This window comes from Lepisosteus oculatus, chromosome 10, assembly GCF_040954835.1.
Source record: "Lepisosteus oculatus isolate fLepOcu1 chromosome 10, fLepOcu1.hap2, whole genome shotgun sequence".
NCBI lineage: Eukaryota > Metazoa > Chordata > Actinopteri > Semionotiformes > Lepisosteidae > Lepisosteus > Lepisosteus oculatus.
Genome location: NC_090705.1, coordinates 3,037,441 through 3,053,212, shown reverse-complemented (window position 1 = coordinate 3,053,212; position 15,772 = coordinate 3,037,441). Strand labels below are relative to the sequence as shown.

General features: G+C 37.3%; 1 protein-coding gene across 1 annotated transcript in view; it reads right to left on the bottom strand.

The window, feature by feature from the left end:
* The window catches only part of thsd7ab (thrombospondin, type I, domain containing 7Ab), a 193,317-nt gene that overhangs the window by 175,062 nt on the left and 2,483 nt on the right, over positions 1–15,772 (bottom strand). Inside the window, exon 2 of the mRNA XM_069194747.1 lies at positions 8,594–8,903. The gene's annotated coding sequence lies outside the window, so the exon portion shown is untranslated. The remainder of the gene's footprint in view (positions 1–8,593; positions 8,904–15,772) is intronic.

Below are 15,772 nucleotides of genomic sequence, written 5' to 3'. Positions count from 1 at the left end.
TCTGACTTATCAGAATAATAATAGCAAGTATTAATTTTGTAACCTCATCATCTTACAATAACAACACTATATATATATACAGCAAAGCAAAATGGCCTTTATAACAAAAAGATTCTGAACATGGAAAAACAGCTCGATTACAGAAGCCCCAACCATTTAACGTGAGGATATTCCTTCCCTATCCGGTGGAGTGGTGGCACTGTAGCTAAGGATCTGTGCCTCTGGCTGGAAGGTTGCTGGTTCTAATCCTGCAGCCAGCAGAGGAATCCTACTCCACTGGGCCCCTGAGGAAGGCCCTTCACCCCAACTGCTCCAGGAGTGCTGTACAATGGCTGACCCTGCTCTCTGACCCCCAGCTTCTCCCCCTGTCTGTGTGTCTCATGGAGAGCAAGCTGCGGTATGTGAAAAGACAAATTCCTAATTCAAAAAACTGTATATGGCTAATAAAATTATCTTATCCCCTGTTTTGCCCTCTCTGTTCATCCTGCTCTGAGAGACGTACCCCTCTCCACTCTCCCTCTTCCAAAGCACGTTCATTCTCATCCCTCACCCCTCTTTAGAGAAATGACACACCAAAAGAATCAGGACTGCTTGGACCCTGACCACCTGTCCAAGACTCTTTTGTTTAGGCAGCACCTGTGACCTCCCACCTCTCAGCTCCTCCCCTCTAATTTCTATCAGCTCTTTATATATTATATCTGATTGTTCCATGAATTTGTAGATTTTCTCTATTTACTATTACCACACAATTATTATTTAGAACCTAAATGTCTGGATGGGAGTTCTGAATTATTTTTTTGTCCATGTCAAAAGACATACTACACAAACGCAGTTTTGCCATTGTCATTGCCAGAAAAAAAAAACTATATAAAACTACAGTATATTTGCAAACATGAACACGTGCAAAGAGTACATAACCGCTGTGAAAGCCCACAGATGAGAAAACATCTGAAGATCTCATGTAGAGCATGAGTTACATTTTTCATAATCCCATCCAGAAGTCGTCAAACAGGACTGCCGTGTTTCAGAATGGCTTAGGAGAAATGTGCTGAGCACCCACGTTGGGCCTACTACTACACATCGGCACCCCTACGGCGATGCTTAATAATTCACAGCATGGGAAAGCACAACAGAGAGGGCTCTTAAAACGCTTTTCAGATGACAAATTGAGGAGGGGTGGGACAATGTATAGGTGGTTGAAGCTGAACCAGTTCTTAACATTCAAATTAATGAAATCCCTTTGCAGGACCCCTCCTGTGCACAGATTCCTGCCATATATTGTAAACAAGAGACCAGCCATTCTGCCATCTATTTATAGATCCCCATATTGCATACATACAGATCCCTGCCTCACATACAGTACATACAAAGCATTGCGTTCTATACAGATAACACATATGTGACGACACTAAATGTCGACACAACTACAAAGACATGATGTACATTACTTAGAAATACAAATAGCTCTGTTAAAGACTAATATGAAAAATTCAGGTGTGAAAGGGCTGTGGGAAAAGGGGGTATTTCCACTGTGTTTGGGTTTATTCAATGTGGCAGGGCTCTCTTGAACACACCAGCACTGAAATAATGTCCGTAAAGTATTCAAACAGTTTGTACTGTATACAGCCATCAAACATCTGTTTAGCATGTGCTTATTCAAAGGGGAAAATAAGACCAGCTACTAAGCGCATTACTTTTTGAAGTTAACCATAAAAAAATAGCAAAAGGGGGAGGTCATTAAACGCAATTACTGAAGAGTGAGAAAGGAGATGGGGGACTATTCCAAAGCATATGGAATGCTTTTTTAGGGCATGATTATATATGGGTGACTTCATTGGCATACAAGCAGAATTACTTCATTACCAAAATGAATCTTGGCATGCATTCTGAAAAGAGAAATATACTTATTCGATAGAAACACACAGATTAGAGGAAAGGACGGAAAAAAATCCTATGGAAGAATAAAATGAATCATAATTCAAATGAGGTGCCATTTTTAAATCAGATTAACCTCTCGCCTCTTCTACCAACAGCGAACTAAATGTAAAGGGCTGGGCCAGGAATGAAGAACTACTATATTTCATATAAGAATAATTAATCATATTAAAACATTTGTCCTTCTCAAATATGTCAAGTAATCGTCACAGGCTCATGGTTTTTTTTTTTTCAATCTAGGGAAAATAAGAAACCGTATGCTTGAACAAAGTATTTTTAAAATTCAGGACTAAACCACAGAAAAAGCTAACCAAAAGCCTGAAAAAGCAAAGTGGATCAATTAAAGTTATCAGTGAGCACTGGAGGGTTAAGAATTCAGCTCCATTGAAAACCAGTAGAGAATATGGCCATCCAGAAGCAGGGCTGCACACCCTGACACAGACGAGTTTTCCCATGGGACTCCACTTGAAATTTGAAAATATCACAAAACAGGCAATACTTTCGTAACCATGTTAAACATTTATCGAAGGCTGAAAAAAAAATTCAAAGCCCAGGGAACCATCTTTAAAAATGTTGATTGAAAGTCCCCGAAGAACTGTGCAAATGATTCTATGCATTTATGATTATGTTTGGTCCACTTGGTCAAGGACTAATGCAATGACAATAGGAGATATTTCTGTATTTTACTACAGCAATAACTTTCTTAAAATTTCCTTTTCATCTCATCATTTTCCCTTGCTTTCCCTCTCATAAATTTAAATTAAAACACATTGGCTTTTTAATACATTAAAATGCAAATGAGGAAACTGAACTAATTGCAAAGTATGTCAAATAACTATAAGCAGATCGCTCTATTTAAATTTTAATTGGAAGGAGGTACAAGTGCACTAATTAGTATGGTTTTCTTTGCTAGAAGCTTGGGTTCAAGTCAAAGATGGACTGAGCTGGGAAATCGTACTGTACAGTAGGATATTCCGTGTAAAAACAAAGCTCTTCTTGGCAAATTCTCATTTCTAAATCACAAATAAACCTCAGTTAGAATAAATACTGTATGTGAAACGTTAGCACTTAAAAGATTTTACAAAAACTTGCTTATTGGGGCACATGAAACAGCAGGAGAATGTTCTACTACAAAGTGAGTAGGTTTTTACATGCAGTGTGACAGAATCATTTGAGATCACAAGAATTGCAAAAGAAAACTTGAATCAATTCTTTGTTAAAGTTTAAAGGAAGGTCACTAGAAGATCACTAAAAACAAATAAAAGCTTCACATTTTAATAACAGAATCTTGCTGGTATAACTGAAATTTCATACAGTTTTCTTCAGCAATTACCACTGCACACCCTGAAGGTGAGATTTAAAGCGCTCATGTAATCCTATTAATATAATATTGTTACAAATAGGGGGTGTCAGGAACATAGAAAATAGAGCAGAAAATAAAATAATTAAAACCCCAATCTCACAGACATATCTGAGCAGTAGGGAAAATGTGAGGCATGTGAGTTGTTTAATCTCTGGCACAGCTCTGGTGGAAAAGCAATAAATCAGGGGCAAACTAAGACAAACATAATTTATTAACAATAACACAAAACTAAACACAAAATGTTACAAACATACAACATTAAATGTTATGCTATTTGCAAAACAATGCGGATCAGAGGCCTATGTTCAACAGACCCAGAAACCCAGAACGCTAATCCTGTAACCTGAAATCCTTTAAATTGCCTTAACATGCCAACAAGAGAATTACCCTGCATCCTATGGTAAATAAAAAAATACAACACAGTACTAAATCTCTCTTCCCATATATTAGATGCTTAAAGTGAATGTGAAGTTCCATATCCCCCCCATTCTAAAAATGCTCTTAGTTTTTCTCAATTCCTTAAATGCAATTCCTGAAATAGCACTGACAATGTCAAAACAGTAAACAAATATCCCCAAACTCAATTGCAGGTTGTAAAATAACATTACTAATGTAAAATGCCCTAAGACACTGAATATTCTTTCTACAAGGCTCAAAAGCAGCATTGGGAAATAAGCAGCTCTCATTCTCTGAACTGCGCTATACAAAATACTAAGTATCCATATCAGTACGACCTTGTATTCATGCTCCTCCACCTTAGGTCCAACTGATACTGGATATCGTGGAAAATGTCATTACTGTATCAGTAGTGTTGCTGTAAATAAGCATGTTTCCCATGCAAAAAACAATATATTCAGGAACAGGTTTCCAACAGTTTTCATTGATTAAAAATGAAACCAATACACATGGCACAAATAGTAATAACGTGCGTGGGACAAAAGGTGTCTGGGACTGAATTGATCTGTATTGCACTGTGTCACAGTTACACTGAACGGCCGGTGTAAGTGAAATAAAGTAAAACAATGTCATATTGCACAGCTCTCCCTCCCAGACAGCCAGCAGAAATACAGTAAACAAACATGAGTGGTCCACCTAAATGAAAGCCAAACTGTGAAAGAAAATAAATGATCAATTGTACACATCTCACTGCTCATCCAGTCTCCTCACAGCTGGACCGCAGATCTTCATCCGCATCGCATCACTACGGATTCCCTCATCCCCATGGCGGGGATGTGGGCCTTGACACCATCATGTGACACGGCAGCACTCACGGCTATATCACCCTCATGCTGTCCGGGCACATTCAGTGAGACCCTGTGTCCAGTAAGGTTCCTGCCACAACTCCAGGCCTTGGTCAAGTTGAAGCCTCATCTACACACTCCTCCACTTTCACCTTCTTCTTCCTTGTGCCCTCCTCCTCAGCTCTTCCACCATGCACTGTACTCCTCTTCCTCTTCCTCTTCCTCTTCCTCTTCCTCTTCCTCTTCCAGCTACTTGTTCCTGCTCCATCTTACAGCAACACTAATTTACTGGTGACCTAATGCAAGTGTGCTTCAGTACTGACTGGTCGTTGAACGATTTTACAGCTGTGAGCTAAGATGTGAACACACCTGGGAGTCATAGTTTTCAAACGTGAAAGAATTCATTTTGTCCTAAAAGGCGCAATCGATTGGTTTGTCTGTCAATTGCGGAGATTGGTATTCACTGCTTTGCACAAATGTGTTCAACATAAGCATTTTGTGTGAACACAATCATAAATGATATATACTATTTCACAAATCACGCTACTGTTGTGGGGTTTTAATGAACTGTTTTGAAAATGCAGATAAAGTTTCAGGAATTGTGTTTAAGCAATTGAAAAAACTCAGTTCAAGTTTTATTTCTTTTTAAAAAAAAGTAAGGTCATCCAGAAATGGTAGTGTATTTAATTGGGTTTTAATTTAAAGTTGTTACTGTGATAGATCCCTTTTCATTACACTTAACTGATTTCTAGAAACGCTAACATCCACAGTCTAATTGTGCTTAATGTGACAGCTCTTTAGTCAAAATACTATCACAGCGAAAACTCATTCTCAAAATCACTAACATGATAATTGCAACTGGTAGTTTCTATGCTCTCAAAAATGTACCCCTGATTCTGTACCACTAAGTCTGATCAGTTCCTTGAAGATCGTCTTTGATCATGTGTTTACCAGCCTGTAAACTCAGATGTAACTGAGTAAACAGCTGAGTTTCTACCCATTTTTTCTACATTTTATGACAACATTAGAAAATCTCAATTTACTTGTTACCTAAATAGTTTAATGTGATATATTCTACAACACATTTTTGTCCTTTTAGGAAAAGCAAGTGCCCATAGCCTCTGAAATTACTGCCACGTACTGTACAGTGGTGTGAAAAAGTGTTTGCCCCCTTCCTGATTTCTTATTTTTTTGCATGTTTGTCAGACTGAAATGTTTCAGATCATCAAACAAATTGAAATATTAGACAAAGATAACAAAAAATGCAGTTTTTAAATGAAGGTTTTTATTTGTGTTATCTTTGTCTAATATTTCAATTTGTTTGATGATCTGAAACATTTCAGTGTGACAAACATGCAAAAAAATAAGAAATCAGGAAGGGGGCAAACACTTTTTCACACCACTGTATCTACCTTTATAACTTACAGTATGTATATAATAAATTATGTCACAGTGTGACAAAGACACAACACACAGAGAGCGCAACCAAGGAGTTCACTGAGAGGAAAAAGCGGAAAATCTCAGACTGATCAAATCAGTTTCCGGTTTTAGATCCATTTGAGTATGCATTTTACATTTTTAAGAAAATAAAATGAAAAACAGGAATACTGTAGGTAAAAATTCAAAGGCTGTAGAAAAGCATATTTTGGTGAGCTCTGCTGAGTTATTGTCTCAAAAGGATATGCAAACAAATCCTAATTTTTATGCTCTGAAGTTTATTTACAATGAATTTATCCCATAATGACAGTACGTTCACTTGAAATCACAAAGTATATTTTTCTAATAAGAGCAAATGTACGCATGGAATTACAAAATATAAATATTATATTGTAACTTATCATAATCTGGTGATGACAAATACACAAAAAAAAACAGTTCTGATTGCTGTCCCAATCCCAGGTCACAGTATATCCCTGTTTAAAAAGTCCTTACAACCAAGCACGACCAAGCACACTGCCTTAAAAAGTCAGAAATAGGGCTGGGCGATATGGCCAAAAACATTATCACGATAAAAAATTTCATATCAGTCGATATCGATAATAATCACGATAAATGTCAAATCATTATTTCTTTCAAGTTTAAAAGCAGATGTTTTCTCCTGAGTAAAAGTTGAAGAAACCAGACAGTTAGTTGGTAAATTAAACAACTTTTTATTTTAAGAACACAACATACACTTGCCAAACAGCAGAAACATTAAACAAATCTGTTACCTGTCCGGTCTGCAACATGCACGGGCACTCGCGCACATGCGCACAGTATTTTGTCTGCATGCGCAAAGCATAAACATATGTATCGAACATATATCGAGCTTTTGTTAAAATTATATCGAGGAAAATGATATCGCGATAATTATCGTTATCGAATGATCGCCCAGCTCTAGTCAGAAACAAATTATATTCTTGTATCAGAAATTAGCGATACATTAGTGTTAAAAATGAGTGCTTTCCAGACATTTTAATGGTAAGGAATCCCTTCCCAAATTATAATATTTCTGAACTTACAGTAAAAGCCAACAACAACTTAATGTATTCTGCTGAGCTATATTAAAGCCTCGTAATAGTTCAATATTTTGTCAAATGTAAGCACAGGAAATACATACTCCTGGTCTCTAAGACATATTCACATATTTTTCCTAAGCAAAGCGTTCCCTGTTCTACTAGTGGTTTTGTTGTTTGTTATTCTTGGCCTCGTCTTGCCTGTCACAGCTCATTTTACAGTCTGATGGTATCTGTATTTGCATTACCAGAGGAACAATTGCTGGAACTGATTGTGTGATTGAGGGGAGTGGAGTCATCCGTCTGTCATGTAAAATCACATGATGTGTTACTTCACAACATTTGTGAAAAAAACGTTTTTTTCTCCCACAGCTTCTGTCAGCAAGCGCACCAAGTCTACTGTGCCATAATTAGCCACCTCTTTGCCACCATTATTGCATCTCTACAGGCGGTGACACACAGTGCTAGATTGTTTAATCCGCCCCTCAAACTGAACAATGGTCTTACCAGAAGACATGAAAATTATTTTTGTACTTCAATGCCTCCAAATGAGCTCCTCTTGTATCAAATGTTGCCTGTACGAAACACGCACAACTAAAACTGAATTCTGCTATGAACCTTAAGTACAGTATAACTATTCTCTTTCTGTTAGAAAGGAATGCGGTTTAAGGTACAGTTTGTGCTGCGCTACTGTAAAAACTGAGTTAAAAACAAGTGATACAATCCTACTCTGTGAGTCACCCCTTGTAAGTGCATTACATACAGTACTACAGTTTATACTAACAAGGGGCAATTTACAGTATATCAGACCCACATACAGTGTCACGCCTTCTTGCACAGACAAAGCTCCAAAGGAATCATGTTATGGATTCCCTGCTAAAGAAAAAAACAGTTAACATTGTCTCACGCAAAGCAATATTTTCTGCATATATTACGTTTAACTTTAAATCCAGTGGGAATTAAACATCTAAAAAATACACTTTGATGTCTTCCCTCTTCATGCTACCTACTGCACACACCACCTAGCAATTGCCACACTCACACATACATGAAAAACTACATTCGACAGCCTTCTGAAGACAACGTTCTGGGTTATATTTATTAACAATAACTACAAAGCCCATACCAAGACTTTCATGCCAATTGAAAGCAGGACCCATGACATGTGGTCAGCAAATTTTAATAAGACGTACTGTACTTTATGTTAGATAAAGGATTTTTACAATTATAATGAATTCATTTACATATCAAAATATTTAATCCAGGCAGTTCTCGGGGTGATTTTTTTTTAAAGAAAAAACTTTTAAAAGTTCAAACACTTTGAAAAATGTGGCATTTTAACTGAAAAAAAGTTGGCGTTATAAATTATCTGAGACGTGGGGACAGCAAAAGAAATATGCTACAACCTTAAAGATAATTAGAGCATTTTAGATGCATGATGCTACGCGTCATGGGTTTTACTGTGCTGTATATACTGTAAAACGTCTGATTTTTACAGCAGGATTATTGGATTTTGTGTGTTTTCTTAGCATGACGCAAATGCGCAGAGGGCTACTTACTCGCTGTTTTCTGCGTGCTGTAGATGAATCAGAGCAAGACTCATTTTTCAGGGTCCTTGCGTCTGCTCTGCATCTCGCTGATGAACTGGCAGCGCCGCCAGCCCAGTCGACTTCCCATCGCTTAAGTATCTGCAATGCAGTTCTTCAAGTCCGAGCGCCGTGAGCCAGAGTCCACTCTGCGGCTTCCCAACTTTCCAGGTGTGAGATGGGATCTCGATGCAAAAACGGGATCTCTGAAGAAACCCGTGCCAAGCGTCGAAAGGAAAGCCAAGCCAGTGCTGTACCTTGCTTTCATTTGTGAATGTCAGCCCTTGAGAGAAGGCAAAAAAAAAAACTTTGAAAAAAAGTCGATTCACACTTGGTCGGTAACAATTCTGAGTCTGATAAATTGTAAGGATCACAGGATATGATACTGTATATTGCGAGGGTATTATATTATACCTGAGCGTTCTTGAATGATAAAAAAGTTAATAAAAATGTTTTAAAAAGCGAACTTCGTCATCAGTAAAGGCTCAATTGCACAGCAGTTTAAAATTTACAATAAAAGTTACTAATATAGCAGTGATGTCGGTGTAAACATAACAGTATTGAATAAGCGGGGCAGGCTGAAACTGATGTATTTTTATCCACCTAGACAGGCACTTTCACAGTAGGGATCCAAACAGGAGAGACTGAAATTAAGCACAAACACGAATGTAAATTCAACAGAGCAGTGACAGTCTGGATTCCCATCAATCTTGTAAATATAATCCAGTTCGCAGAGACCCCCGGAAACCATGTTAAAATATATGTATAACAATTGTATATTCCCTTTGATGTGAAAGCATCTTTTGTTTTCTAATACTTTAGGTCTGTTTATGTAGATTTACATGGCTGAGCAAGGAGTCACGGTTAGTTCTTCACAAGTACAAAGTGATCGTTATCAATTTAGCCATCAGTGTAATGAAAATTAAATTCAGAATTATTATCGATGTTTTGGCATTTCTGCTTATCTCAATCGTTGCTCATTTGTGGTAATGAACGGAAGAGGACTGCCGTTTTGTGAAAACACTGACGCTATTAAATTAGTAGATTACAAAGAATATCTAAAGAATGGTTGTGTCTTCAATTACTGTACAGAGAATACTTCAGGTTGAAGAAAAATTAAATAATGGCCTTACTAATTACCTTCATTGTGCATTAATCGTTGTTTTTTAATCGCCAGTTGACGGAGTTTTGACTTTGATGGATAATTTTTTTTATCGTTTTAATGTTTTAAATTCAAATAAACTAAAGGAACGTGTTGTTTTTTATTATTTTACAATACACAGCCCTACATTCACTTGAGAAACGGATTACAATACCATGTACATGTTTTGGAAAATAGTGTTTCTTTTTTTTGTCATTTTTGGAGTATTAAGAATATTGATACGTAAGGAAGATCACAGAAGAATGGAGGCCATTAATTCCACCAATCTCATTTGATAGTTGGTAGCTAATTGATGCATTGACCCACCCCTTTCTTGATGAAGTTGAATGAAGCCCACAGCAGCTCTGGCAACATGGCTGAGTAGCTGCTTCCTGAATCCCACAATCCTTTGTGTGTGAAAAGGAGTTTCCCCTGTGATAAAAGCACTTCCAACACAGTTTCAACCTGTGTCCTCCACTTTGTGTTCCACCGTCGAATCTGGAGAAGTCTGATGGGTTCACCTTGTCAGTGCCTTTGAGTTCTGAAGCCTAATTGGAATTAAGTTAATTGTTTATTAGAATAAACAAAATTGACCTGTTTGTTCTTCTATGGACTGATCCCAGAGATTTGTTTTTGTGAGTACTCGGTATTCTAAATGGGGTTTTGTTATTGCTTAACATGACATCCCTTGACTTGCATTGTCTGGAAGATGGGGATGTTTCAACATAAACACTGATGACTTTGTTTCATAAGGTTGTTTAAGTGATTAAATTAATATAAATGTAATCCAGTCAAACCTTCCTATTCCCTGAGAGTCCCTTTTGGTTCCCAGCTGTGACCCTGTGTGGTTGCTTCCCTGGTGAGATTGAGTTGACCCTATCTATATACCTTAGGGTTTTATGTGCTTGGATCTAAGCAAATCCCCTTTGTTCTAGACTGAAGAGATTTATCTCCTTTAACCTATCTGTGTATGACAATCCCCTGAAACCAGGAATCAATCTCGCTGCTCTTCTTTAAACATTTTCTAAGGCTATAATATATCCTTTTGGTGCTACGGTGACCAATACTCAACACCATATTCTAAAAGATCTTACCGTAGTTGTGGGTTAAAGCTTGAACATAACCTTCCTTGATTTAAATTCAAGACTTTCTGCTATATACATGTACCCAAGCATTTGACTTGCTTTTTTGTTTTGACGAGGACATAGATCAGCGTTTTTCTCAACTGGTGTGCTGTCAGATACTAATGGGCTTGCCATACAGTATGTTTTGTGAAATGTTCTAAGTTGTGTTGCACATCAGGTATATACAGTACACACTAGACACAGGCCAAGCTCTAAGACTGTACAGGTGGGCATCTCATGTGGTGCAAGTTCACCTTTCCAGGTTTGATGGGCACTAAAATGGAGAAGATCTGAGAGTAATAAAGGGCTTGGACTGGTGACATGTACGGGAGGGAGATGTGCCACAGAATTTTCAGAGTTGGCATGTGTGCTGTGGGATGAAAATGATTAAAAAACACTGACGTACTGTAGAATCATCTCCAAAAACACCCAGATCCCTTTCGTGTGCGTCTTCTGCAGTTCTGAATCACTGCATCACTGTGAAGAGTGAAGACTCCCATTACCTTGTAGACCACTTTGGATGTACAGTATCAGTACTAAATTTAATTTGCCATGCGTCTCTTCCCGAGTTTCTCCAAACCTCTTTGTTTTACAGTTATAACTGCCTTGCTTCTTTTTCTGTTTGCCTCTCCTGCTATTTTTGTATCTGCTGCACGTGCGCTAGACATATTGTTCATATTGTGGGAAGGCTTGAGGAGGGTTCATCAGGGACCTGAGATCTACTATAAGTGTTCACAATCTTAACCTGAGGGATCTCTCGTAATTTAATCTGATAACTTTGTTTTATTCTGTTCTTTTTTTATAAAGAAATATTCAATGTTGAATACAGAAATGGGTGAAAAAGTCAGGTTGTGACTTAAGTTTGGACTAGACATCAATAGCTTCTACCCACAAGCAGTGCGATTGGTGAACACATTTGGTCATGCCCCTCGGACCACACCTACACCATCTACTTCATTATAATTTTATTTATTGCATATCTGCAGTCATTGTTTATATGTCTGCATTGTTTACATTCAAACTTTTTACTTGTTTACTTGTACATTGTCAATTGTTTGTTTGTATATTGTCTTGATGCACTGTCTGCAGTTTTTATTTTACACTTTTCGAGAGACTTTCTGTCAGTAAGAATTCCATTGTACCAGTACATGTACTGGTTACATATGGCAATAAATATGTATGTGCTATATTTAGCCATGTTCGAATGTATCCATACCCTGTGGCACTTAAATGCGTTAAATTACACTGAAAAACATAAGCTAAAGAATCAGTACCTCATCATCATAGGGAAAGTCAGATAATTGTCAGAATACCTAAGTTAAAAGATTAGAAGATTAGTGATCTCAACAACTCTAATGATGACCATCACTAGAAACAAATCCAGTTTGGGCTGCAGTGTCTATCATCAAGACATTCAAGGTTGATTGAATAGTTGGTTCTTCACCAGAAAGAGAACTTAAGAAATGTTACCCAAATGTGATTCAGAAAAATGAACTGAGAAGCTGAAACACACCTAAAGGCAGTGACTGTGAATCTTCAAAAAAAAACTTTTGATTCCTCATTAGGATCAAGAGTGTCTACGGCTCTCATTTGAGGTTGACCTCATAAATCTTCGGTCTGAGTTTCCACGGCAGCATGAAACTGTCCCAACAGCACAAACTGACTCCAAAGTCAAACGGGGCCAGACAGTGTGCTTTGTAAGTAGTATGATTAGCACAGAAAAAGGGAATAACATGTTAAGCACTGATAGGCTGTAAGAACTTGAAAAGCTCAAGAAGCTTTTCTGTCTTGAGCACAAGAGATTAAGAGGGGGCTTGATACAAATATTAAAAATCTGCAAAGTCATTGCAGCGGACGTCTTTGGACTGAATGGTGAAACACGAACCAGGGCATGTAAACAGATGCTATGTTCTATGCTTTTGTTCTCAGTTAAAACTGCTTCACAATGCACCTCCTCAGTTTTATCAAAGCCAAAGCAGAAAATAAAGGGTCTGAATAAATCGAACATCGTGCATTTAGAAATATATTTTATAAAAATAACCATTTTTGACGGATGTTCAATTTATACAAACAACCTTGAAAGTTACACAAGTTTTGTGTTTGTCTCCATTAACAAATACTGTCATCATTAAAAAAAATACAGTTCATTGTTGCTGTGAATAAATTTGAAAAGTCCCGTAGACTTTGGGAAAAAAGCTAGATCCTGTCGGCTCTAAATCCCAGCTTGTGCCCTTCGTCTCCCAGGACGGGCACCAGCTCTACTGGATTGGATGGATGGTTTTGGAAAATGGACGATGGATGGAAATTAGTAGTGCCAGATAGCATTGAGGAAATTTGTGAGAACTCCTGCCAAGGCCGCACTCTAGTGCCCCCTGGTGGCTAGGAGAAGAAATGCATATGCCTAGATATGAGATCCTAAAGGGACTGTTATTTATTATTTCGGACTAGCACTGTAGTTTTTGTTTGTTCTTTTACAAAGTTAACAAGGTTTTTATCTAATCTTAAAGTCATATTGGTTTCTGTCTGCTGTTTACTCACTCTACTCCTGACTGGGCCCAAGAACATTCACATTAAGATAGTATGCTGTTTTAAGACAGAGCAGACACAATCTGATAGTGATAGTGTTTTCAATCTCACCATCACTTTCAGTGACCATTGCAAAAGAAGCATGACAAAACATGCACAGATGGTCAAGGAGACTCATGGTGTGGGCCATATGGCTCATCTCGAGACCTATTCTGATGTGTTGTAAAAATACCAAACAACAGGTCCGTCATTAAATAAGCTGCAACCCCAGTTCTTTGCCTTGATCAAATCTCTTTTGTTTTAAATTTGTTTACACATTGATTTGCAAAACAAGGAAACTGTTTGTATGGAAAAAAGGTTTGGTCATATGATATTCTGAATATTCTATTGTACATTTCACAGGCATGGAAGACACGCATAATTGGTGGGTAATTTAAATATTTTTAAGAAACAGTATTGCAATAAATATTGTAATTGTTATTTACTGTCAATGTCCTTGACTATTTAGCATACTTCAAGTTTCCTCATAGTATTATCTGTTGAAAACTGAAGAGGTTCAGTTCCTTAAGTCTGTCAGCACAAGACACTCCTTTGAGCCCAGGAGTGTCCAGAGCAGCCATGTCTTTCCTATATCTTGGTGAGCAAAACTGTACACAATGTTCTACATGACATTTTACTGGTGCATTGTACCGTTTTAGCACAATGTTACTTGATCTAAATTCTATACCCTTCAAGTATATTTGTTTGACAAACAAATAACCTTTTAACTACAGTATGTTTGCCTTTATTAATGCCTTCCCATATTGCCAAGAAGATGAAAATGTGTGAACATTTGCCCTATGCAGCCTAAGTACCCTCAAGCTCAGATTTTCCCCATTTCATTTTATGTAGTTTAGGTTTTGGATTACTGTACATGCATGCAATACCCTGCACTATAAAAATAAAAAGTTGTATATTAGATTAATATAATCAATAACCAGATCAACATTACTTCTTTACACAGCCAATAAATTACAAACACATAATAAGAAAATGTAATTAGCCTTATTATTAATAATACCTAGAAACTCCCCTCTGAATGAACATGTGCAGCATAAGTTGTCTGTGCTGTGAGGACACTGGTCACTCCATTGTTTACGAATGTAAAAATTTTGAGGCACTAAATTATCTCACTTTTTACTTGTATTCCCTATTACTTTCATTTTCATACCATTAATGAAAAAAAAACATACCTTGCTCCTACAGTATCTGTATCTCTACTTTGCTTTCATGATCATTCTACAAATTCTGAACTGGAAAACACTCGTGAAAGTATTTTTTATCCAAATCTATCCAAGCTGTGTCAGGGTTGGTGCTGTAGCAGACCTACTCCACACAAGGCAGGTAGAAAAGAGGCTGCCCAGTTCTTAATATAATGGACAATTTAACCAATCAGAACCATAGTACCTGGAGAAGAACTTCACACAGAAACTGATCCACGTACCCATATTACTGTACTTTGCTATATTGAATGAGTTTAATAAAAAAGCTTACTTTACTGTATATACAATCACAGGATAGTGTGTGATGTGTCACATCAACTTAGACCCTTAATTTGGAATAAAATAGGTCACGTTTACATAGCAATCATCTCAATGGATAACTTCTGTATTTCCTTTTTCTTTTTACCCTATTAGATGTTCAATGATTCATCTCAAATATTTCACTCTAAAAAGGGCTAAGGAAAGGGGTTCCAAGATGAGAAATGACATGATGAAGTTTCAGCATTGCACTGACTCAGTGGTATAGTGACGTAAATCAGCCAGAAATGCTGGTACCTTCCTAATTTTCTCATCCAATATGTTTTGTGTCAATGAACTGTGAGAAAACTTTTCATGAGCCATTCTTGTGGAAAAGTTCATGCAAAATAAGGAACAAAATAAAGACTCTGAATAGATAATGGGCGTTTCAAGCCAGTCATAAGGACTGAAGCTTATCTTAGTTGAGTGGAACACTATTCCATGCCTTAAGTGGGCCTTGGTTTTTACAGAAACCCTCAGCTGTTGATTTAAAGAGACCTGAAGGTAGCCTGATGGCTTCAAAGATCTCGAACCCTGGTCCTGGAGAACCCCGTTTTTATCAGTAACCATCAAATCACCAATTCCTGAAGACCTGGAACAATTTAATTCTGATCAATTAAATTGGTGTTGTTTTAAAATAAATGATCTAGATATAATTTTGTACAAAACTGGAACACCCTTCCAGCCTTAAGGACCACTGAACAAATTACTAGCTTAATTGATCAATACATTAAATAAGAGCTTTTATTCATTAAATAACAGGTTGGCAGGGTCACCTGTAAAATAGTCTGGAACGGGGCTC